Source organism: Ranitomeya imitator, chromosome 1 (genome assembly GCF_032444005.1).
Source record: "Ranitomeya imitator isolate aRanImi1 chromosome 1, aRanImi1.pri, whole genome shotgun sequence".
Classification (NCBI taxonomy): domain Eukaryota; kingdom Metazoa; phylum Chordata; class Amphibia; order Anura; family Dendrobatidae; genus Ranitomeya; species Ranitomeya imitator.
Window position 1 is genome coordinate 701,713,595 of NC_091282.1, and position 27,124 is coordinate 701,740,718.

At 43.5% G+C, this 27,124-nt stretch overlaps 1 protein-coding gene across 3 annotated transcripts in view; it reads left to right on the top strand.

Moving 5' to 3' along the window:
- SLC8A3 (solute carrier family 8 member A3) overlaps nt 1-27,124 on the top strand; it is a 470,913-nt gene that overhangs the window by 205,921 nt on the left and 237,868 nt on the right. The gene's annotated exons all lie outside the window — the stretch shown is intronic.

The following is a 27,124-nucleotide window of genomic DNA, read 5'->3' on the forward strand; positions in this document are numbered from 1 at the left end:
CCAAACAGTGATTTACCCCCACATATGGGGTATCAGCGTACTCAGGAGAAACTGGACAACAACTTTTGTGGTCAAATTTCTCCTGGTACCCTTGGGAAAATAAAAAATTGCAGGCTAAAAGATCATTTTTGAGAAAATAATTTTTATTTTTTATTTTCATGGCTCTGCGTTATAAACTTATGTGAAGCACTTGGGGGTTCAAAGTCCTCACCACACATCTAGATTAGTTCCTTTGGGGGTCTAGTTTCCAAAATGGTGTCATTTCTGGGGGATCTCCAATGTTTAGGCACACAGGGGCTCTCCAAACGTGACATGGTGTCTGCTAATGATTGGAGCTAATTTTCCATTTAAAAAGCCAAATGGCGTGCCATCCCTTCCGAGCCCTGCCGTGCGCCCAAACAGTGGTTTACCCCCACATATGGGGTATCAGCGTACTCAGGACAAACTGTACAACAATATTTGGGGTCCAATTTCTCCTATTATCCTTGGCAAAATAGGAAATTCCAGGCTAAAAAAATCATTTTTGAGGAAAGAAAAATTATTTTTTATTTTCATGGCTCTGCGTTATAAACTTCTGTGAAGCACCTGGGGGTTTAAAGTGCTCAATATGTATCTAGATAAGTTCCTTGGGGGGTCTAGTTTCCAAAATGGGGTCACTTGTGGGGTTGCTCCAATGTTTAGGCACACAGGGGCTCTCCAAACGTGACATGGTGTCCGCTAACAATTGGAGCTAATTTTCCATTCAAAAAGTCAAATGGCGCGCCTTCCCTTCCGAGCCCTGCCGAGTGCCCAAACAGTGGTTTACCCCCACATATGAGGTATCGACGTACTCGGGAGAAATTGCCCAACAAATTTTATGATCCATTTTATCTTACTGCCCATGTGAAAATGAAAAAATTGAGGCGAAAAGAATTTTTTTGTGAAAAAAAAAGTACTTTTTCATTTTTACAGATCAATTTGTGAAGCACCTGAGGGTTTAAAGTGCTCACTAGGCATCTAAATAAGTTCCTTGGGGGGTCTAGTTTCCAAAATGGGGTCACTTGTGGGGGAGCGCCAATGTTTAGGCACGCAGGAGCTATCCAAACGCGACATGGTGTCCGCTAACGATGGAAATAATTTTTCATTCAAAAAGTCAAATGGCGCTCCTTCCCTTCCGAGCCTTACCATGTGCCCAAACAGTGGTTTACCCCCACATGTGAGGTATTGGTGTACTCAGGAGAAATTGCCCAACACATTTTAGGATCCATTTTATCCTGTTGCCCATGTGAAAATGAAAAAATTGAGGCAAAAAGAATTTTTTTGTGAAAAAAAAGTACTTTTTCATTTTTACGGATCAATTTGTTAAGCACCTGGGGGTTCAAAGTGCTCACTATGCATCTAGATAAGTTCCTTGGGGCGTCTAGTTTCCAAAATGGGGTCACTTGTGGGGGAGCTCCAATTTTTAGGCACACGGGGGCTCTCCAAACGTGACATGGTGTCCGCTAAAGAGTGGAGCCAATTTTTGATTCAAAAAGTCAAATGGCGCTCCTTCCCTTCCAAGCCCTGTCGTGCGCCCAAACAGTTGTTTACCCCCACATATGAGGTATCAGCGTACTCAGGACAAATTGGACAACAACTTTCGTGGTTCAGTTTCTCCTTTTACCATTGGGAAAATAAAAAAATTGTTGCTAAAAGATAATTTTTGTGACTAAAAAGTTAAATGTTCATTTTTTCCTTCCATGTTGCTTCTGCTGCTGTGAAGCACCTGAAGGGTTAATAAACTTCTTGAATGTGGTTTTGTGCACCTTGAGGTGTGCAGTTTTTAGAATGGTGTCACTTTTGGGTATTTTCAGCCATATAGACCCCTCAAACTGACTTCAAATGTGAGGTGGTCTCTAAAAAAAAATGGTTTTGTAAATTTCGTTGTAAAAATGAGAAATCGCTGGTCAAATTTTAACCCTTATAACTTCCTAACAAAAAAAAATTTTGTTTCCAAAATTGTGCTGATGTAAAGTAAACATGTGGGAAATGTTATTTATTAACTATTTTGTGTCACATATCTCTCTGGTTTAACAGAATAAAAATTCAAAATGTGAAAATTGCGAAATTTTCAAAATTTTCGCCAAATTTCCGTTTTTATCACAAATATACGCAGAATTTATTGACCTAAATTTACCACTAACATGAAGCCCAATATGTCACGAAAAAACAATCTCAGAACCGCTAGGATCCGTTGAAGCGTTCCTGAGTTATTACCTCATAAAGGGACACTGGTCAGAATTGCAAAAAACGGCAAGGTCTTTAAGGTCAAAATAGGCTGGGTCATGAAGGGGTTAAAAGGAGCCTGTCACCAGCTTTTCTCTGTATAAAGCACAGCCACTACTAGTAAGGCCTTTGTTAGAGCATCCTAGAATTATGTAAAAAAAAAGTCTCCAATACAGTCTGCATATCCTAAAAAACACCTTTTTTTACGGACCACATCTAAACCACCACCACCATGGCTTCTATGCACCCTACTGTGGCAACCCTTAAGAGAAACCCCTCCACTTTTGAAACTGCTGCTGGTAGACTACGTCTATCTCCACAGAAATCAGTAGGAGTTGAGTCCGTGGATGGAGTATTGGACGTCTGCTCTGCCATCACATTGGCTTGCCGGTGGTACAATGTTCGCAGGCTGCTTATTTCCAGGTGCCAGAGCGCCATGTGTTCACATTTTATGTCTGTAATTTGGATTCGTGGAGCCAGTTTAAGTACCAACTATATAACGCAGGCAGGAAACGTCCTGATGTAACGCCATATGTGCTGTGCGCTCTAATGTTGTTAGCACTTTAGACAATCGGTAACGGTGGAGCACATGGCCGACTTCCTTGCTTCAATTAAGTTGCTTTCTTTCTGCCATGGAGACGGTAATAATGGAAAGGCAGAACATATGTTGCTTTCTGCAGCTTTTGTTTGGGGAACAGAGATCTCAGGTTGGCGAGATGCTAGAAGTCTGATTAATTCATTAAATGTAATTTGCTTTCAGTTGTGCGCATATGTTGCCAGTAAGACGGCATTAAAGGGATTATCCAAGTTGTCAAAAAAAGTGGGCAAGTAAGGAAATGTGCTAAAATGACGAAAGAAGAATTACTCAAGTGTTGTATCCCCCTACCATTCCTGCGCTTTCATTCTGATGCTGCCCCCTAGATGACGTGCTACGTACCACCCTTGAATTCAGGGACCGATCACTTGCGTTCTCATGCCATACAGTACAGACCCAAAGTTTGGACACACCTCATTTAAAGAAATTATTCTGTATATTCATGACTATGAAAATTGCACATTCACACTGAAGACATCAAAACTATGAGTTAACACATGTGGAATTATATACTTAACAAAAAAATGTGAAACAACTGAAATTATGTCTTATATTCTAGGTTCTTCAAAGTAGCCACCTTTTGCTTTGATGACTGCTTTGCACACTCTTGGCATTCTCTTGATGAGCTTCAAGAGGTAGTCACCAGGAATGGTCTTCCAGCAATCTTGAGGGAGTTCCCAGAGATGCTTAGCACTTGTTGGTCCTTTTGCCTTCACTCTGCGGTCCAGCTCACCCCAAACCATCTCGATTGGGTTCAGGTCTGGTGACTGTGGAGACCAAGTAATTTGGCGTAGCACCCCATCACTCTCCTTCTTGGTCAAATAACCCTTACACAGCCTGGAGGTGTGTTTGGGGTCATTGTCCTGTTGAAAAACAAATGATGGTCCAACTAAACGCAAACCGGATGGAATAGCATGCCTCTGCAAGATGATGTGGTAGCCATGCTGGTTCAGTATTCCTTCAATTTTGAATAAATCCCCCAACAGTGTCACCAGCAAAGCACCCCCACACCATCACACCTCCTCCTCCATGCTTCACGGTGGGAACCAGGCATATAGAGTCCATCCGTTGGAGCCAAAGATCTCAAATTTGGACTCATCAGACCAAAGCACAGATTTCCACTGGTCTAATGTCCATTCCTTGTGTTCTTTGGCCCAAACAAGTCTCTTCTGCTTGTTGCCTGTCCTTAGCAGTGGTTTCCTAGCAGCTATTTTACCATGAAGGCCTGCTGCACAAAGTCTCCTCTTAACAGTTGTTGTAGAGATGTGTCTGCTGCTAGAACTCTGTGTGGCATTGACCTGGTCTCTAATCTGAGCTGCTGTTAACCTGCGATTTCTGAGGCTGGTGACTTGGATAAACTTATCCTCTGAAGCAGAGGTGACTCTTGGTCTTCCTTTCCTGGGGCGGTCCTCATGTGAGCCAGTTTCTTTGTATCGCTTGATGATTTTTGCCACTGCACTTGGGGACACTTTCAAAGTTTTCCCAATTTTTCGGACTGACTGACCTTCATTTCTTAAAGTAATGATGGCCACTTGTTTTTCTTTACTTAGCTGCTTTTTTCTTGCCATAATACAAATTCTAACAGTCTATTCAGTAGGACTATCAGCTGTGTAGCCACCAGACTTCTGCACAACACAACTGATGGTCCCAACACCATTTATAAGGCAAGAAATCAGAAAGAATTCAGTGTGAATGTACAATTTTCATAGTCATGAAAATACAGAAAAATCTTAAGATGAGAAGGTGTGTTCAAACTTTTGGTCTGTACTGTACATGCAAGCATCACCACTGAGGCCAGTGTTTGAATGGAGCCCTTTCGTGCTGTATACTGCACAATTTCACTGAAACAAAGACAGAAAGTAATGGTTCTATTTCAATTTAATTGTATTGCGCCCCCTCCCCCACTCGTCCACTTTTTCAAAACTTGGAAAACCTCACCTCTAAAATTGAGAATGGGGTCCTATCTTGCATTGCCAAAAAAAGAGAGTAAGCTACGAGTACGTTTCTCTGAAATCTCTTCTATGTGATTTCCAAAAATTGCCGAGCACACTTGGATGTGTATAGAGAAAAGTGAATAGAGAGAGACGCATATACGTGGCTGCCGCTCTATACCAAGCACCACAGGGCTGGACACTGTTTTCATAGTAGGTGTATATCACAGAGATGTCTGAAATGTAAACCCCACTTTACAGGTGTGTTCTCAAGTTTGAACGTTATCCCTTATCCCCTATTTGGGATTCAAAGAATGGGGTTAAGTTTCTGATTGCTAAAGGTCAAACTGCCATGGCCCCCCAACAATTCTGGAAAAACGGGTCTCTTCGGATTGGGGCGATGGTCGATCTTTGTGGGCCAAAACTGATGGACTCTCAACGTTCTGAAAGTTATCACTTATCCCATAGAGATTCCCTATACCATGGAAATTTGGGAACATCCCTTTAAGTAATATCTTTATTAGTGGCAAGCACTTATGTGAAAAATTAAAGATTATCTAGTAATTTTTGAAGCTTTCTTGGGATCCAAGGGATAACTTTCCTTCTTGTGAAGAGTGACATGTCAAGCCGGACATGCCAAGGTGAGGAGACTTTTCATCTGCAATGCTCCTCTGGGATATATGCAAATTGTCTCTTCAGAGAGGAAGAGGACTAGAACTCTAGTGCCACCTGTAGGAAGTAACAATCCTAAAAGTCAGCTTGTTCCGGAGTCCGTATTGACTTGTAGGATTGTTACTTCTTATAGGTGGCACTAGAGTTCTAGTCCTCTTCCTCTCTGAAGAGACAATTTGCATATTTCCCAGAAGAGCTAAAAAGTCCTGTCAGGCTTAGCATGTCACTCTACGCAAAGAGAAACGTTACCTCTTGGATCCCAGTCACCCAGCCAAACCAGATCTCACACTTTACACTAATAAAGGGCAGCACCCCGAAATAAAGTGTCTGCAAATTGAGATTTTGATTTTGGCTTTTCTCCTAAATCGTGTGGCAAGGCTCGTTAGAGAGTCGATATTGACTGTTAGGATTGTTACTTCCAATAGGTGGCACTACAGTTCTAGTCCTTTTCCTCTCTGAAGAGACAATTTGAAGCTTTTTTGAATGTCTAACCAAGGCTCTAAATTCCATAGCGTAAAAGTTCTAGATGTGAGTGTTGTGACAACGCGACTGGCACAATAACTCAAGTAGGCACATCTCGCAGTGGTTGGCATCCTGTAGCACTTAAGGGGTATTGATTCTACAACTCCAGGTCATTCTGGAAGTTGTAGTTTGAGTACAGCCGCAGGTTGCAGACCACTGCTCCGGTGTGTAGTGTATTTGTGGGTTCTATGGGCGCCATAAAATTTGTTTGCTATAGATATGCTTCTAGCGAAGTATTAAGATGGCGTATAATGTGCTCTTGGTTAATATCAGAACAAATTTGGAAATTTGCCATTCTTTCTAATTCCATTCCATTTGCCATTCTTTCTAATACAATACACTCTGAGACAATTCAGATATAACGAAGTCTGTGAAAATGGCAGGCACAGAGGAAAATACCAGTATATCCATAAATGTACATCCCTCCTTAAATCTGTATCTCTTAGAAATGAACATAATAGAGGAGGAGAACAATGCCTCCCCGGATACACTAACATCAGCAGAACATAATAGCTTCTGAACCAAAGTGATCATGTAACTTTCTGTTTACTGTACTCGATGGAAAAGAAGTAGAAAGATAAATATATGCTATTGTTATGGCTGTATTATTAATAGGAAAGTAATTCTGTCGTTCAATTTTCAACTTATTTATGCATCTAAAGTGTTAAAAAAATGAAACACCTTCAAGCAACATACCATTCTCTGTTAACCCCTTCCCGACCCATGACGCCACGTAGGCGTCATGAAAGTCGGTGCCAATCCGACCCGTGACGCCTATGCGGCATCATGGAAAGATCGCGTCCCTGCAGATCGGGTGAAAGGGTTAACTCCCATTTCACCCGATCTGCAGGGACAGGGGGAGTGGTAGTTTAGCCCAGGGGGGGTGGCTTCACCCCCTCGTGGCTACGATCGCTCTGATTGGCTGTTGAAAGTGAAACTGCCAATCAGAGCGATTTGTAATATTTCACCTATTATAACGGGTGAAATATTACAATCCAGCCATGGCCGATGCTGAAATATCATCGGCCATGGCTGGAAATACTAATGTGCCCCCACCCCACTCCACCGATCGCCCCCCCAGCCCCCCGATCTGGCCGGTACACTGCTCCGGCTCCCCTCCGTCCTGTGCTCCGCTCCCCCCCGTGCTCTTGTCCGCTCCCCCCGTGCTCCAACCACCCCCCCGTGCTCCAATCACCCCCCCTGCACTCCGATCCACCCCCCCGGTGCTCCGTTCCACCCCCCCGTGCTCCGTTCCACGCCCCCCGTGCTCCGTTCCACCCCTCCCGCGCTCCGATTCCCCCCCCCCGTGCTCCGATCCCCCCCCCCCGTGGTCCCCCCCAACCCCATCATACTTACCGATCCAGCCGGGGTCCCGTCCGTCTTCTCCCTGGGCGCCGCCATCTTCCAAAATAGCGGGCGCATGCGCAGTGCGCCCGCCGAATCTGCCGGCCGGCAGATTCGTTCCAAAGTGCATTTTGATCACTGAGATAGATTATATCTCAGTGATCAAAATAAAAAAAATAATAAATAACCCCCCCCCCTTTGTCACCCCCATAGGTAGGGACAATAAAAAAATAAAGAAATTTTTTTTTTCCACTAATGTTAGAATAGGGGTAGGGGTAGGGTTAGGGTTAGGGGTGGGGTTAGGGGTAGGGTTAGGGGTAGGGTTAGGGCTAGGGTTAGGGGTAGGGTTAGGGTTTCGGTATGTGCACACGTATTCTGGTCCTCTGCGGATTTTTCCGCTGCGGATTTGATAAATCCGCAGTGCTAAACCGCTGCGGATTTATGGTGGATTTACCGCGTTTTTTTCTGCGCATTTCACTGCGGTTTTACAACTGCGATTTTCTATTGGAGCAGTTGTAAAACCGCTGCGGAATCCGCACAAAGAAGTGACATGCTGCGGAATGTAAACCGCTGCGTTTCCGTGCAGTTTTTCCGCAGCATAGCGATTTTTGTTTCCCGTAGGTTTACATTGAACTGTAAACTCATGGGAAACTGCTGCGGATTCGCAGCGTTTTCCGCAGCGTGTGCACATACCTTTAGAATTAGGCTATGTGCACACGGTGCGGATTTGGCTGCGGATTCGCAGCAGTGTTCCATCAGGTTTACAGTACCATGTAAACATATGAAAAACCAAATCCGCTGTGCCCATGGTGCGGAAAATTCCGCGCGGAAACGCTGCGTTGTATTTTCCGCAGCATGTCAATTCTTTGTGCGGATTCCGCAGCGTTTTACACCTGTTCCTCAATAGGAATCTGCAGGTGAAATCCGCACAAAAAACACTGGAAATCCGCGGAAAATCCGCAGGTAAAACGCAGTGCCTTTTACCCGCGGATTTTTCAAAAATGGTGCGGAAATATCTCACACGAATCCGCAACGTGGGCACATAGCCTTAGGGTTGGAATTAGGGTTGTGGTTAGGGTTGTGATTAGGGTTATGGCTACAGTTGGGATTAGGGTTAGGGGTGTGTTGGGGTTAGTGTTGGAGTTAGAATTGAGGGGTTACCACTTTTTAGGCACATCAGGGGTCTCCAAACGCAACATGGCGCCACCATTGATTCCAGCCAATCTCGTATTCAAAAAGTCAAATGGTGCTCCCTCACTTCCGAGCCCTGACGTGTGCCCAAACAGTGGTTTACCCCCACATATGGGGTACCAGCATACTCAGGACAAACTGCGCAACAATTACTGGGGTCCAATTTCTCCTGTTACCCTTGTGAATCTAAAAAAATGCTTGCTAAAACATAATTTTTGAGGAAAGAAAAATGATTTTTTATTTTCACGGCTCTGCGTTGTAAACGTCTGTGAAGCACTTGGGGGTTCAAAGTGCTCACCACATATCTAGATAAGTTCCTTTCGGGGTCTAGTTTCCAAAATGGGGTCACTTGTGGGGGGTTTCTACTGTTTAGGCACATCAGGGGCTCTGCAAACGCAACGTGACGCCCGCAGAGCATTCCATCAAAGTCTGCATTTCAAAACGTCACTACTTCAATTCCAAGCCCCGGCATGTGCCCAAACAGTAGTTTACCCCCACATATGGGGTATCACCGTACTCAGGAGAAACTGGACAACAAATATTGGGGTAAAATTTCTCCTGTTACCCTTGGGAAAATTAAAAAATTCTGGGCTAAATAATTATTTTTGAGGAAAGAAAACGTATTTATTATTTTCACGGCTCTGCATTATAAACTTCTATGAAGCGCTTGGGGGTTCAAAGTGCTCACCACACATCTAGATAAGTTCCTTTCGGGGTCTAGTTTCCAAAATGGGGTCACTTGTGGGGGGTTTCTACTGTTAAGCCACATCAGGGGCTCTGCAAACGCAACGTGACGCCCACAGAGCATTCCATCAAAGTCTGCATTTCAAAACGTCACTACTTCACTTCCGAGTCTCGGCATGTGCCCAAACAGTGGTTTACCCCCACATATGGGGTATCAGCGTACTCAGGAGAAACTGGACAACAACTTTTGGGGTCCAATTTCTTCTGTAACCCTTGGGAAAATAAAACATTCTGGGCTAAATAATTATTTTTGAGGAAAGAAAACGTATTTATTATTTTCACGGCTCTGCATTATAAACTTCTATGAAGCACTTGGGGGTTCAAAGTGCTCACCACACATCTAGATAAGTTCCTTTGAGGGTCTAGTTTCCAAAATGGGGTCACTTGTGGGGGGTTTCTACTGTTAAGCCACATCAGGGGTTCTGCAAACGCAACGTGACGCCCACAGAGCATTCCATCAAAGTCTGCATTTCAAAACGTCACTACTTCACTTCCGAGCCCCGGCATGTGCCCAAACAGTGATTTACCCCCACATATGGGGTATCAGCGTACTCAGGAGAAACTGGACAACAACTTTTGGGGTCAAATTTCTCCTGTTACCCTTGGGAAAATAAAAAATTGCAGGCTAAAAGATCATTTTTGAGAAAATAATTTTTTTATTTTATTTTCATGGCTCTGCGTTATAAACTTCTGTGAAGCACTTGGGGGTTCAAAGTCCTCACCACACATCTAGATTAGTTCCTTTGGGGGTCTAGTTTCCAAAATGGTGTCATTTCTGGGGGATCTCCAATGTTTAGCCACACAGGGGCTCTCCAAACGTGACATGGTGTCCGCTAATGATTGGAGCTAATTTTCCATTTAAAAAGCCAAATGGCGTGCCATCCCTTCCGAGCCCTGCCGTGCGCCCAAACAGTGGTTTACCCCCACATATGGGGTATCAGCGTACTCAGGACAAACTGGACAACAATATTTGGGGTCCAATTTCTCCTATTATCCTTGGCAAAATAGGAAATTCCAGGCTAAAAAATCATTTTTGAGGAAAGAAAAATTATTTTTTATTTTCATGGCTCTGCGTTATAAACTTCTGTGAAGCACCTGGGGGTTTAAAGTGCTCAATATGCATCTAGATAAGTTCCTTGGGGGGTCTAGTTTCCAAAATGGGGTCACTTGTGGGGGAGCTCCAATGTTTAGGCACACAGGGGCTCTCCAAACGCGACATGGTGTCCGCTAACAATTGGAGCTAATTTTCCATTCAAAAAGTCAAATGGTGCGCCTTCCCTTCCGAGCCCTGCCGAGTGCCCAAACAGTGGTTTACCCCCACATATGAGGTATCGACGTACTCAGGAGAAATTGCCCAACAAATTTTATGATCCATTTTATCCTACTGCCCATGTGAAAATGAAAAAATTGAGGCGAAAAGAATTTTTTTGTGAAAAAAAAGTACTTTTTCATTTTTACAGATCAATTTGTGAAGCACCTGAGGGTTTAAAGTGCTCACTAGGCATCTAAATAAGTTCCTTGGGGAGTCTAGTTTCCAAAATGGGGTCACTTGTGGGGGAGCGCCAATGTTTAGGCACACAGGAGCTATCCAAACGCGACATGGTGTCCGCTAACGATGGAAATAATTTTTCATTCAAAAAGTCAAATGGCGCTCCTTCCCTTCCGAGCCTTACCATGTGCCCAAACAGTGGTTTACCCCCACATGTGAGGTATTGGTGTACTCAGGAGAAATTGCCCAACACATTTTAGGATCCATTTTATCCTGTTGCCCATGTGAAAATGAAAAAATTGAGGCTAAAAGAATTTTTTTGTGAAAAAAAAGTACTTTTTCATTTTTACGGATCAATTTGTGAAGCACCTGGGGGTTCAAAGTGCTCACTATGCATCTAGATAAGTTCCTTGGGGCGTCTAGTTTCCAAAATGGGGTCACTTGTGGGGGAGCTCCAATTTTTAGGCACACGGGGGCTCTCCAAACGTGACATGGTGTCCGCTAAAGAGTGGAGCCAATTTTTGATTCAAAAAGTCAAATGGCGCTCCTTCCCTTCCAAGCCCTGCCGTGCGCCCAAACAGTGGTTTACCCCCACATATGAGGTATCAGCGTACTCAGGACAAATTGGACAACAACTTTCGTGGTTCAGTTTCTCCTTTTACCATTGGGAAAATAAAAAAAATTGTTGCTAAAAGATAATTTTTGTGACTAAAAAGTTAAATGTTCATTTTTTCCTTCCATGTTGCTTCTGCTGCTGTGAAGCACCTGAAGGGTTAATAAACTTCTTGAATGTGGTTTTGAGTACCTTGAGGGGTGCAGTTTTTAGAATGGTGTCACTTTTGGGTATTTTCAGCCATATAGACCCCTCAAACTGACTTCAAATGTGAGGTGGTCCCTAAAAAAAATGGTTTTGTAAATTTCGTTGTAAAAATGACAAATCGCTGGTCAAATTTTAACCCTTATAACTTCCTAACAAAAAAATTTTTGTTTCCAAAATTGTGCTGATGTAAAGTAAACATGTGGGAAATGTTATTTATTAACTATTTTGTGTCACATATCTCTCTGGTTTAACAGAATAAAAATTCAAAATGTGAAAATTGCGAAATTTTCAAAATTTTCGCCAAATTTCCGTTTTTATCACAAATAAACGCAGAATTTATTGACCTAAATTTACCACTAACATGAAGCCCAATATGTCACGAAAAAACAATCTCAGAACCGCTAGGATCCGTTGAAGCGTTCCTGAGTTATTACCTCATAAAGGGACACTGGTCAGAATTGCAAAAAACGGCAAGGTCTTTAAGGTCAAAATAGGCTGGGTCATGAAGGGGTTAATGTCTTCAGTGCAGACTTGTAGACTACTGTGTAGTCCAATCCTGTAGTCCTACTCTGTCTAATCAATCCCCAACTTCTTGCTAATGCTTTTTGTACTCAATTTATAAGGAATCTATCACCAGGTTTTTGCTACCCATCTGATAGCATGATGATGTATGGCCAGAGACCCTGATTCCAGCGATATATCACTTACAGGGCTGCTTGCTGTCATTTTGATCAAATCATTGCTTTATCTGCTGCAGATCTATCCGTTCTCTGCCTGCTGAGCTCTGTATAACCCCGCCCACATCACTGATTGGCAGCTGTGTACAAAGCATAGACAGAAATCTTCCAATCAGTGGTGGGGGCGGGGCTATACAGAGCTCATGGATATGCTTGACTACTTCGCGCACAGATTTGGAGGCAGACCTTTTTTGACAGATCCCCTTTAAGAAGGAATTCACAGACTTAAGGGAATATAGCTGCAGATCAGACACATTGGGGCATGTACTGTATATCGAGTTAAATGCGCCATAGTTCAGGTGTAACGTTCCCCAAAAAAACCATCTTTCGTGACTTGCACCATGTTTATATTTTTAGACTCTTTTTGCAAATTGTCCGACTACATTTATACGATTTATACGGCCGTCTGGCTCCATCCTAAATATGATACGTGGATTGCTCAAGACTGCCATGGTGGGAGACATTTTTATGTAGGAGAAGAAGTGGATATTTTGGGTTTTTAAAGGGTGTATGGTTGTTTATCAGCTTCTGTACTGGATATCAGATCCCCAAAACATCCTGGTCATATATGTAATGCCAAAAGCCCTATAGGCAGAGGAACCCGCGTCCTAGTTGTCTTGTCTACACTAGGTAGTCCCATGATAAGTAATGTTCTCCTTCAGAACTTACTTTTTTTTTTACTGTCCTCCAGAACATAATATAATATCATAAAACACAGCTTATACGCTGTACAATATTACATTGTGGAATATATGTGCAGCTTCATGTTCGTTTGGGCTTTTTCTGACAGTGTATGTGGCTTGGAAGATGAAGTGAAGGATTTTGTTGTGTCAATTATGCATAACTTTTATGTCATTTCCTTGTTCGGACTCCATGTAGACACAGAATTTTGTACTACATAAGGCAATCTAGAATTGATTTCAGAGGGACAGTTCAGAAACAAACATCATTCCCGGTGTATCTATTGCTTCATTAAAGCTCCCCTATAAGTAGTTTACTTTGCAGAAGGTGGAGACTGTCATCTTATTTCTAAGACTCTGCCATCCTAGTGGCCGTATAATATTAGATTAGATAAACATGAAAATAATGTGGGGAAATCTGGAGGTGAAAAAAAAAAATATGAAATTAAAAGCTTAAGAAAATACTACTGCTACCAACTGCTCAAGATCTGATAGACCACAATTTGTTAAAAATTATTGAGCGATATGGAAAAAGCAGACTTAATTCTTAACAGGGTTGTTCTATGAACAAAGTACATTCTAATGAACAGTTCCACAATTGGATTAGTTAAAAAAAAATGTTCCTGTGCTGACAATATTTTCTAAATGTGTCCTTGCTATGTACTGTGTAATGGATGTGTCCCACCATGCAGAGCTGCTCCAGCTCATGTCCTGCACATCCACCGCTCCTAGTCAGAGAAGGAAGCATAAGTTACTTATGAGAATTGACTATACAGACAAGAGGGCTTGAGTTGCAGCTGCTGCTTTCTGAATATACACATTCCCCTGCCTGTTTTATCACAGGAGAGAGTGTTTCTATCATGTCATCAGTCCTGTGAACTCATCATAAATCAAATCAGTGACCTGTGAGCACAGCGACCACTGGAGCTCCTATGTTATTATTAAATTATGATAAGCTCAGAGGGCTGTAGATAAGGAAGCATTTCTCAATCCTGTGATAAAACAGGAAGGGAAATGTATTACCTCAGAAAGCAACAACTGTGAGCCTCTGCTGTTTCATCTGTATACTCACTTATCTTAAGTGACAAATGCGGTCTCTCAAGAGATGACTAGATTTATGATAAGTTCATAGAACTGGTTAAGCGACAGAAATATTCACTCTTCTGATAAAACAGACAAAGATGTCACCTCAAAAAGTAGCAGCAGTGAGCACCTGCTATTACATCTATATACTCACTTATCGTAAGTGACTTATGCTATCTCACCTTGGCCAGGAGCTATAACGTGCTGACCATGAACCTGCATGGTCGGACACCGCAAATAACAGTATATAGCAGTGACAAATGTATAAGATTATCTCAACAAATTAACTTTTTTTTTTAACACATCCAATTGTGGAACTTATCATTATTCCAAGATCTATTGATTATAGTATTCTTTATCAGTTGAACGTGTCTTTATCAGCACTTTCAGCAGACATTAGTTTGCGTGTGGGGGGCTTTACTCCAGATTTGATAAAATCCATATATGTTTTTGTCCATTCCATTGTCAGAATAGAAGTTGAGGGTGGCCTGTTCACATGTCCCAGATTTTCTGCGGATATTAAAGAGGTTGTCTACTAATTTTACATTGATGACTTATCCTTAGGATAGGTCATCGATGTCTGATCGGCCGGGGTCTGAAACCTGGCATCCCCCCCCCCACTGATCATAGCTGCTCTGTCTACTTGTAGTGTCCGCCGCATGGTATTACACATTCACCTAATACTGATTTGAATAGGAGGCGGATGTGCAGTACCAAGCCCCGGCCACTACAAATAGGCGGAGCAGCTACGAAAAGGGAGTACTTCCTGCCGGCGGCCGCCACCGCTGACACTGATAACAGCTGATCGGCGGAGTGCCAGGTGTTGGACCCCAGCTGATCAGACATGAACTAAGGATAGGTCATCAATGTAAAAATAGTGGTCAACCTGTTCAAGTCCGCACTTTTGGCGGAAAATGTGTAAAGTTTTACAGCAGCAGCAAAGTGGAACAGAATTTTCTCACAGCGGGTATGATACGGAAATTGAAATGCTGCAGTGATTGTTTTTTTTTTTTCCCATTTGTAGCATGTCAATTTCTCTTGAGGATAAAATGCAGTTTTACCACTGAATTGTTCTGTAGACTACTTTATTGATAAAATTCACTACATAGGAAACCCTGATTTATACATTGTACCCAGTAACTTCCTAAGCTCCCACTGTTGGAGGCAGCAGGCAGACAAATGTAGAAATCTGTTCTTAATGGTTTATCTATACAGTATATATATATTTTATTCTACAGGCTTGCTGTATTGGAAAACACTAAATGAAATCAGCCATACTTACCCCCTGCTGGCTTCCTGGCTGCCCCTGGTCTTTGTTAACACGGCTGCTATGATGATGTCCCTGCAGCAGCTTGTAAACAATGACTGTAGGCAGCAGCAGAGGAGCAGCACTGGGTGAATAATGAAGACTGATTTTATTTTTTTTTGTAGAGCAAGTGTGTAGAATAAAAAAAAAATAGACATGTAAAACCCAAATGTATGTGAGTAAAGTACAATAAAGATTAAACTAATATATATTGTACTTGAATTAGAAAAACGTATCTTGTCTAGAGATTTCTGCATTTGTCCTGTCTCGAGGCACCTCCACTTCTGGCTTTCTTTTGCCAAAGGAGAGAGCTCACGTTATAGTACAGCTTCTATTTAAGGCAAATTTGTCACCAGATTATGATCAACAAGCACCACAATGTCACAATGTAAGGGCAGAGACCCTGTTTCTAGTTATGTATTACTTCCTGGACGGCCTGCTGTCATTTTGATAAAATCCCTGTTTTATCTGCTACAGATCTAGCAGTGCTCTGAATGCTGAGCTCCATATAACCCTGCCTCCAGCACTGATTGGCAGCTTTCTGCCTATGCACAGAGGACACAGAAGGCTGCCAATCATTGGCACGGGCGGGGTTATAAAGGTGAATATGACACAAAAACATGGTAATATAAAAATTGAAAATCAATCACTAAATACCAAATCATATACCATGCTAGAAACAATAGGACAATAGAGCCTATCATCAATTACTACATAGAGAACAAAAAGAAAGATGATCAAAAGGCCAAAATATGAAAAAATGCCAAACTTTATTAAATAACAACCATATAAAAGCATATGATCACAGTGTAAAATACAGGGAAAGCACACCCACCCATAAGATACCATCATACATAAAACGCACACCCACAGGATATATATGACAACACACGATCATATATTGGGACAATGTAGGCACCCAGACTAACCAAATAGAACTAATACAGATCTATAATGACCCCTAGCCCAATCACTGCCCACGGGGAAACCTCGCTTAGTCATATGGAATTTACATCTGCACAACAGACCTCATATCCAGTATATCCTACTACCCAAAGTATCCCCATGCCCCCATAGTCTGTAGCATACACGGCTCCAAAGCCCTATAGTACCTAAATGATATCTACATAATCACCTGCTCCAGACGGTGGGGGCAGTGTTGTCAGTCCTGCGGTAGCGCGTCCGCCCCGACGCGCGTTTCGGTCACCTTTATCAAGGGGCCGCACATGCACACACATCCCTAGTCTTCCTGTTATATAGTCACCGGCCGCCGCTTGAGACGCGCGACCGGATGTGACGTCCACACCCCCCTGGATGTGACGCGTACTGTTGCCCAGTCAACGGGCGACGCTGGCCGGCGTCGGCGTCACATGAGAGGCGGGGCCGGGGCGGGCCCAGCACTCATGTAGAGACGCCGAGAGCAGGCAGGCGCAGCGGTGAATGGACACAGCACGCGTCAGGGGGAGGACTTAAGATAAGCCACTTACGCCCAGATACAACACGTAAACATATGAATACCCTACCATAACAACCAGTGCCGGACTGTGGTGGAACAAAGAGATATTATCTACATAACATATGCAATATATGGGAACATTTACAAACACCTGGAACAATATATTAAACAATAGTCATCACATCTCGAATCCTCCAATGAGAACATCGCAGCCACCAAAATATTCAGTATGACTTGAGTATTGTGTTCATAGTGCTATCGACGCTATTGCTCCAGTATGCGTGTCCAATCCTTTATTGCTCCCACTTTCGAATACATCACCACGGTGTGCATGAACGATCAAAACTGAAATATATTAAAATGAAATAATCAACCCATCATATAAAAACACCATATAATTAAAAGAAAATATGTAATGACAGTACCAAATACATATCGGCGGTACCGTGGTTATAAGAAGGGGGCATAACTAATATTGTCGTTGAGTCCAGATGGATGGACCGTATCCAAGGTCCATATCCACCTGGACTCTAGTTGGGCCAGCCTCCTAGTCATATTACCACCACGGATGTTCATATCCAACATATCGATCCCCCTACATCTCAACAGGTACCCATTACAATCATGGTACCATCTGAAATGACGGGGGATCGTTTTAAGTGCCGTGATGTCCTCGGCATTAGCCGCCGCCGTAATCCCTAAGATGTGCTCACGGATCCTTATCTTCAATGGTCTAGTGGTCATACCCACATATATTTTCTGGCAGGGGCACACTGCATAATAGACCACATATCTACTATTACAAGTGATCCTTTTCCTGATTGAGAACCTACGTGACCCTGCCTGATTCTCAAAGTGGTCTATTCGATCAATATTGGTGCATGCCACACACCGGCCGCATGGGAAACACCCATTTGGTGCCTTAACCTGATCTAAGAATGTACTCACAGGCGGTCCGGTGTAGTGGCTGCGGACCAGATGATCCCTCAAGTTTCTTGATCTTCTGGCTGCTATCGCTGCCTTTTCAGGTATAAACCTAGAGATCACTGGGTCCGCTTTAAGAATATGCCACGATTTGTTCAATATTTCTCTCATACGACCAAATTGAGAGTGGTAGTCTGTTACAAATCTAACTCGATCCTGACTATCCCTACTTGTCTGTTTAGGGCCATACAATAGTACATCCCTAGATGAATATTTAGCCCTATTGTAGGCCTTCTTAATCATTCGGTTACTAAACCCACGTTCTTGTAATCTCCGCTTCAAATCCTCAGCCTGTGTATAAAATTCTTCATTGTTTGAACACAGTCTGCGTAAACGGAGGAACTGTCCGGTGGGAACTGACTGGATCATGTGACCCGGGTGGGAGGAGGAAGCGTGCAACAACATGTTTGTAGAGGTGGGCTTACGGTATATACTTGTTTGCACCTCCCCCTTCTCATCTTTTGAGAGTAAGACATCCAGAAATTCAATGGTTTTAGAATCATACTTATAAGTGATAAATATGTTCAACTGATTGTCATTTAATGATGACATAAAACTTTCCAGGTCGTCACTAGACCCCTGCCAGATCAGCAAAATGTCGTCGATGTACCGCGTCCACGAAAGGACACGGCACATCGGCGACGACTGATCTGGCAGGGAGAGGTCCCTTTCCCACAGCCCCAGGAACAGGTTGGCATACGCCGGGGCAAAGGACGCCCCCATTGCTGTTCCCTGGAGCTGCAGGAAAAAGGACCCCTTAAACACAAAAAAAAAAAAAATTATGTGTCAACGTAAACCTTAACAATTCAACCACCAATTTCTGGATGTCTATCGGAAGATTGGACATACTAAGAAAGACCTCCGTGGCATGGATCCCATCCACATGCTTAATGCTCGTATACAAGGATTCCACATCCCCAGTCACAAACACCATATCGTCATCGAGCTGTAGGCCGTCTACTCTCCTCAACAGTTCACCCGTATCTTTCAAAAATGATGGCAACCCCTCCACAATAGGTTGCAGTTTGGAATCTATCCAACGGTTTACGTGTTCAAGATACATCGCGGTACATCGACGACATTTTGCTGATCTGGCAGGGGTCTAGTGACGACCTGGAAAGTTTTATGTCATCATTAAATGACAATCAGTTGAACATATTTATCACTTATAAGTATGATTCTAAAACCATTGAATTTCTGGATGTCTTACTCTCAAAAGATGAGAAGGGGGAGGTGCAAACAAGTATATACCGTAAGCCCACCTCTACAAACATGTTGTTGCACGCTTCCTCCTCCCACCCGGGTCACATGATCCAGTCAGTTCCCACCGGACAGTTCCTCCGTTTACGCAGACTGTGTTCAAACAATGAAGAATTTTATACACAGGCTGAGGATTTGAAGCGGAGATTACAAGAACGTGGGTTTAGTAACCGAATGATTAAGAAGGCCTACAATAGGGCTAAATATTCATCTAGGGATGTACTATTGTATGGCCCTAAACAGACAAGTAGGGATAGTCAGGATCGAGTTAGATTTGTAACAGACTACCACTCTCAATTTGGTCGTATGAGAGAAATATTGAACAAATCGTGGCATATTCTTAAAGCGGACCCAGTGATCTCTAGGTTTATACCTGAAAAGGCAGCGATAGCAGCCAGAAGATCAAGAAACTTGAGGGATCATCTGGTCCGCAGCTACTACACCGGACCGCCTGTGAGTACATTCTTAGATCAGGTTAAGGCACCAAATGGGTGTTTCCCATGCGGCCGGTGTGTGGCATGCACCAATATTGATCGAATAGACCACTTTGAGAATCAGGCAGGGTCACGTAGGTTCTCAATCAGGAAAAGGATCACTTGTAATAGTAGATATGTGGTCTATTATGCAGTGTGCCCCTGCCAGAAAATATATGTGGGTATGACCACTAGACCATTGAAGATAAGGATCCGTGAGCACATCTTAGGGATTACGGCGGCGGCTAATGCCGAGGACATCACGGCACTTAAAACGATCCCCGGTCATTTCAGACGGTACCATGATTGTAATGGGGACCTGTTGAGATGTAGGGGGATCGATATGTTGGATATGAACATCCGTGGTGGTAATATGACTAGGAGGCTGGCCCAACTAGAGTCCAGGTGGATATGGACCTTGGATACGGTCCATCCATCTGGACTCAACGACAATATTAGTTATGCCCCCTTCTTATAACCACGGTACCGCCGATATCTATTTGGTACTGTCATTACATATTTTCTTTTAATTATATGGTGTTTTTATATGATGGGTTGATTATTTCATTTTAATATATTTCAGTTTTGATCGTTCATGCACACCGTGGTGATGTATTCGAAAGTGGGAGCAATAAAGGATTGGACACGCATACTGGAGCAATAGCGTCGATAGCACTATGAACACAATACTCAAGTCATACTGAATATTTTGGTGGCTGCGATGTTCTCATTGGAGGATTCGAGATGTGATGACTATTGTTTAATATATTGTTCCAGGTGTTTGTAAATGTTCCCATATATTGCATATGTTATGTAGATAATATCTCTTTGTTCCACCACAGTCCGGCACTGGTTGTTATGGTAGGTTATTCATATGTTTACGTGTTGTATCTGGGCGTAAGTGGCTTATCTTAAGTCCTCCCCCTGACGCGTGCTGTGTCCATTCACCGCTGCGCCTGCCTGCTCTCGGCGTCTCTACATGAGTGCTGGGCCCGCCCCGGCCCCGCCTCTCATGTGACGCCGACGCCTGCCAGCGTCGCCCGTTGACTGGGCAACAGTACGCGTCACATCCGGGGGGTGTGGACGTCACATCCGGTTGCGCGTCTCAAGCGGCGGCCGGTGACTATATAACAGGAAGACTAGGGATGTGTGTGCATGTGCGGCCCCTTGATAAAGGTGACCGAAACGCGCGTCGGGGCGGACGCGCTACCGCAGGACTGACAACACTCCCCCCACCGTCTGGAGCAGGTGATTATGTAGATATCATTTAGGTACTATAGGGCTTTGGAGCCGTGTATGCTACAGACTATGGGGGCATGGGGATACTTTGGGTAGTAGGATATACTGGATATGAGGTCTGTTGTGCAGATGTAAATTCCATATGACTAAGCGAGGTTTCCCCGTGGGCAGTGATTGGGCTAGGGGTCATTATAGATCTGTATTAGTTCTATTTGGTTAGTCTGGGTGCCTACATTGTCCCAATATATGATCGTGTGTTGTCATATATATCCTGTGGGTGTGCGTTTTATGTATGATGGTATCTTATGGGTGGGTGTGCTTTCCCTGTATTTTACACTGTGATCATATGCTTTTATATGGTTGTTATTTAATAAAGTTTGGCATTTTTTCATATTTTGGCCTTTTGATCATCTTTCTTTTTGTTCTCTACGGGCGGGGTTATACAGAGCTCCTGAATATATGGACGACTTCTCGGCAGCAGGTTTACTATGTAATGATAATCTATGGCAACTATACTAAGCAGCCCAGTAAGTGACACATCGCTGTAATCAGGGTCTCAGTCTCTACAGGGTGGGTCATTTATATGGATACACCTAAATAAAATGGAAATGGTTGGTGATATCAACTTCCTGTTTGTGGCACATTAGTATATGGGAGGGGGAAAACTTTTCAAGATGGGTGGTGACTATTGATTAGCGAGTATACTCGTTGCGCAGGTTTTCCGGAGCACGCTTGGGTGGTCTCCGAGTATTTATGACTACTCGGAGATTTCGTTTTCCTTTCCTCAGCAGCATGATTTACAGCTACTAGAGAGCTTGATTACATGTGGGATTCCCTAGCAACCATGCAACCCTCTCATGTACTCAGGCTTGCTAGCAGCTGGATGATTTAATTATGACTGCTAGCCAGCCTGAGTACATGTGATGGTTGCATGAGGGTTGTGGCAAGGAAAACTAAATCTCCGAGCAGTCATAAATACTCAGAGACCACTCCAGCGTGCTCGGGAATACCTGAGCAACGAGTATACTCGCTCATCACTACTGGTGACCATGGCGGCCATTTTGAAGGCGGCCATTTTGGATCCAGCTTTATTTTTTCCAATGGGAAGAGGGTCATGTGACGCATCAAACTTATTGAGAATTTCACAAGAAAAACAATGGTGTGCTTGGTTTTAACGTGGCTTTATTCTTTCATGAGTTATTTACAAGTTTATGACCACTTGTAAAATGTGTTCAAAGTGCTGCCCATTGTGTTGGATTGTCAATGCAACCCTCTTCTACCACTCTTGACACATTGATAGCAACACCGCAGAAGAAATGCTAGCACAGGCTTCCAGTGTCCATTGTTTCAGATGCTGCACATCTCGTATCTTCACAGCATAGAGAATTGCCTTCAGATGACCTCAAAGATCAAAGTCTAAGGTCAGATCAGGAGACCTTGGTGGCCATTCAACTGGCCCACGACGAGCAATCCACTTTCCAGGAAACTGTTCATGTAGGAATGCTCTGACCTGACACCCAAGATGGTGAGAGAAATCAGCCGTGAGAGATTCCCTTTAAATGTGTCCCCATCTTCTGATTTTAAGAAGTGTTGTCATAAAGAGAAAAGTAACTGCATAAATACTTATCCAATTCCGTATTGAAGACCCTAAACTCCAGTTCTATCTTGTGAAGCTTTTCTTTTCTGTTCCTGTGGTGCTAAGATGAGGTCTTGTCTCCAGTTCTTACATTTATTTCATGGGCCGTCCACACGCTCCTAGAGCTTATATAACACTGGTGGCTAATTGGAGATAATGCAGTTTCTTATTCCATTACAATACATTGAATTGACTCCATCAGTGAAAACCGTGGCAGTACATTTATAGTAAAAGCATCTGTGCAGCGTAGTGCTACTTATAGCAAAATACTATGATAAAATATATTTTAATGGGATGTTAACTGCTGTTAGCTAATCTAGCTAAATAAGTAATGTCAAACCACTGCCTAAATGTGTAAAGATAATGTTTGGCAGATGCAGAACGATCATTGTGGTCTGTAAGATTAATTTACTTAGATTTAGGAACAAGTAACCTAGAGAAGCATAGGAGTGTAGATGGCAAAGGGTTCAGCCAACTTTGGGGTGCATTGCCTGTCAATAAGATAAATGCCAAAATGATGCCAAAAAGAGGTTTGGCATTATGCATTTAGCATAAACACTGTGTTAAAGGGAATCTGTCTACCATTTCTTTTTGCTGTGTAATCTGACAGCAGCATGATGTAGGGGCAGAGGCCCTGATTCCAGCGATGTGTCATATAGTCTGCTGGGTGCAATAGTTGTTATATAATCATAATTTTCTCTGCTGCAGATCCAGCAGAGCTCAGAAAGCTGCTAATCAGTGGTGGTGGCATGGTTGGATGAGGAGGCAGGGATAATATCATGCTGACTAACCCCTTTCCGACATCGAGCGTACATTTACACCAATGTCAGATTCCCTTCCTTTGTTGTGGGCTCCGGTGGTGAGCCCACATCTTTTCGGAGACATGTTAGCTGTTTTGAAGAGCTGACATGTGCGCGCAATAGCCGTGGGTGGAATCGCAATCCACCTGCGGCTAATAACCACCTAAATGCCGTTGTCAAACTCTGACAGCGGAATTTAACAAGTGCTTCCGGCAATCGTGCCAGTAATACAGCGTGATCACGGGTCAATGGTGTGTTGGCATGACAACCTGAGGTCTCCTGGAGACCTCTATGGTTGTCAGTGGCGGCTTGCTGTGAACGCCGCCCAGTGGTCGGCACTCATAGCAAGTGAGTAATTATGCTATATAGAGGCGATCTGAGCATCGCTCTTATGTAGCAGAGCCGATCGGGTTATGGCAGCTTCTAGTCTCCCATGGAGACTATTGAAGCATGTCAAAGGGAAAAAAATGTTTTGAAAATTTCAAAAAATATATACAATACACAGCAAAAGTTTGGACACACCTTCTCATTTAAAGATTTTTCTATATTTTCATGACTATGAAAATTGTACATTCACACTGAAGGCATCAAAACTATGAATTAACACATGTGGAATTATATACTTAACAAAAAAGTGTTAAACTACTGAAAATATGTCTTACTAGATGGTGGCCCGATTCTAACGCATCGGGTATTCTAGAATATGCATGTCCACGTAGTATATTGCCCAGCCACGTAATATATTGCCCAGTCACGTAGTATATTGCCCAGCCACGTAGTATATTACCCAGCCACGTAGTATATTGCCCAGCCACGTAGTATATTGCCCAGCCACGTAGTATATTGCCCAGTCACGTAGTATATTGCCCAGTCACGTAGTATATTGCCCAGTCACGTAGTATATTGCCCAGTTACGTAGTATATTGCACAGCAACGTAGTATATTGCCCAGCCACGTAGTATATTGCCCAGCCGCGCAGTATATTGCCCAGCCGCGCAGTATATTGCCCAGCCACGTAATATATTGCCCAGTTACGTAGTATATTGCACAGCGACGGAGTGTACAGCACAGAGCCATGTAGTATACAGACTTAAAATAAAAAATAAACATATACTCACCCTCCGTTGAAGTCCTGGCCCTGTGTGCGGTGCACGCGGCAGCCTCCGGTCCCAGGGTTGGTATGGGCGCAGGACCTGTGATGATGTCGCGGTCACATGACCGTGATGTCATGGCTGGTCCTTGTCGCATACCATCCTTGCCACCGGAAACTGCCGCTTGCATGGAGCGGTTACCGTAGCATCGCGAGGAGCGGGAAAGGCGCCGGAATGTGAGTATATGATGATTTTTTATTTTTTTAATTATTTTTAACATTAGCTCTTTTTACTATTGAGTCTGCATAGGCAGCATCAATAGTAAAAAAGTTGGTCACACAGGGTTAATAGCAGCGTTAATGGAGTGCATTACACCGCGGCATAACGTGGTCCATTAGCGCTGCCATTATCCCTGTGTGAGCGCTGACTGGAGGGGAGGAAGGAGTGGCCATGTTGCCGCCGGACTGCGCCCGTCGCTGATTGGTCGTGGCAATGGTCATGGGTGTTTTGCCACGACCAATCAGCGACTTGGATTCCATGACAGACAGAGGCCGCGACCAATAAATATCCATGACAGAAGGACAGACAGACAGAAAGACGGAAGTGACCCTTAGACAATTATATAGTAGATATTCTAGGTTCTTCAAAGTAGCCACCTTTTGCTTTGATGACTGCTTTGCACACTCTTGGCATTCTCTTGATGAGCTTCAAGAGGTAGTCATCGAGAATGGTCTTCCAACAATCTCAGATCGCCTCTATGTAGCATAAATATATGCTATATATCTGTTAGGACTGGCAGAACGCACCAAGAGAGATGATATAGATGCGTTCGCAGTCCGGGGTCCACCGTGCAGGTGAAACCTGCTGCTAGGAAATGACAGACTATATGGCGGTATCCAAAAGTATACACGCGTGGGTTAAACCTCACCCAGCATGAAGAAAGCGATCCTGTTGCGTCACAGGACCGCTGTACCGCACATAGAGCGCGAGCAAGTGGTCAGCGAACTTAACCCCAACAGGGATTGTAGTCCGATTAGACCCTTGCTGGCACTACACCGCTACTGGGTGTGTAAGGAAATATATAATTATAGCACCGAAGTGCGAACTGTGCCGTGCTGGCAGGTACCACAAAGCACCCAGACGTGGGTCAGGAAGCGCACACTGGCGCGTGGCACCGCACTGGCGGTCACAGCAATAGACGCTGATACGTGTGTGACACGTTGAGTGATTAGTCGGGCGCTAGATAGCAGCCATACACCATACGCGAACAGTCATACAATAGGGTAGGGGTATTTAAAGAACGACTTGCACTCACAACAAACACACGTATTAAATTGTACACTAGCGCATGGCCGTGCGGTCATGCGCAGTTTATATAGTTGCAGGACAGGATGTGGCCACAGAAACTTTGCCCTTCCAAGACCTGCCAAGAGGACCAATAGAATGCGCTGCAGAGTCTGAGCACATGACCCTCCATCTCCAACGGGAGATCTTGCCCTGGGCATGCTCAGTGTGCGCAGACAAGGACTTAGTCCCAGAGAAGTCCACTCGCTGCTGACCAGCACTGACTTTAATGGCAGAGCTGAAGAAGCAGCAGTAACTCTCTGAACAGAGTGAGACCGAGCAAGACGCTGGGACCGACGTCCCTGCTGAGCAGGCTCCACTGCGGCTGGATAGGAATGGGGGACCGCAGCGGAGACGGCTCGAGATTCCCCCTGTGCAGAAGTGGGAACTCGAGACCTAACAATATCTATATATATAATTGTCTAAGGGTTTTTCCGTCTGTCTGTCTGTCCTGGAAATCCCGCGTCTCTGATTGGTCGAGGCCAATCAGCGACGGTCACAGTATCGACGTAGATGTCATAATGGTTGCCATGGCGACAATGATGTCATAAAGGTTGCCTCGACCAATCAGCGACGGGCACAGTCTGCCGCGAATTGTGGAATCATCATTGTCCATATACTACGGGGACATGCATATTCTAGAATACCCGATGCGTTAGAATCGGGCCACAATCTAGTATATATATATGTATATATATATATATATATATATATATATATATATATATATATATATATATATATATATACAGTATATAGCATATGTATATAAAAGTTTAAATCACCCCCCTTTCGCCCCATTCAAAATAAAACAATAAAAATAAAATCAAATATACACATATTTGGTATCGACGCATTCAGAATCGCCCGATCTATCTATTGAAGAAAGGATTAACCTGATAGCTAAACGTCGTAGCGAGAAAAAAGTCAAAACGCCAGAATTATGTTTTTTTGGTCGCTGCGACATTGCATTAAAATGCAATAACCGGCGATCAAAAGAACGTATCTGCACCAAAATGGTATGATTAAAAATGTCAGCTCGGCACGCAAAAAATAAGCACTCACTCAACCCGACATCACGAAAAATGGAGATGCTACGGGTCTCGGAAAATTGCGCAATTTATTATTTTTTTTTTAGCAAACGTTGGAATTTTTTGTCACCGCTTAGATAATAAAGAACCTCAACATGTTTGGTGTCTATGAACGAACTCATAATGACCTGGAGAATCATAATGGCAGGTCAGTTTTAGCATTTAGTGAACCTAGCAAAAAAGCCAAACAAAAGACAAGTGTGGGATTGGAATTTATTTGCAAGTTCACCGCACTTGGATTTTTTTCCCCATTTTCTAGTATACAGCATGGTAAAAGCAATGGTGTTGTTCAAAAGTACAACTCATCCTGCAAAAAATAAGCCCTCACATGACCATATTGACGGAAAAATAAAAAAGTTATGGCTCTGGGAAGGAGGGGATTGAAAAAAGAA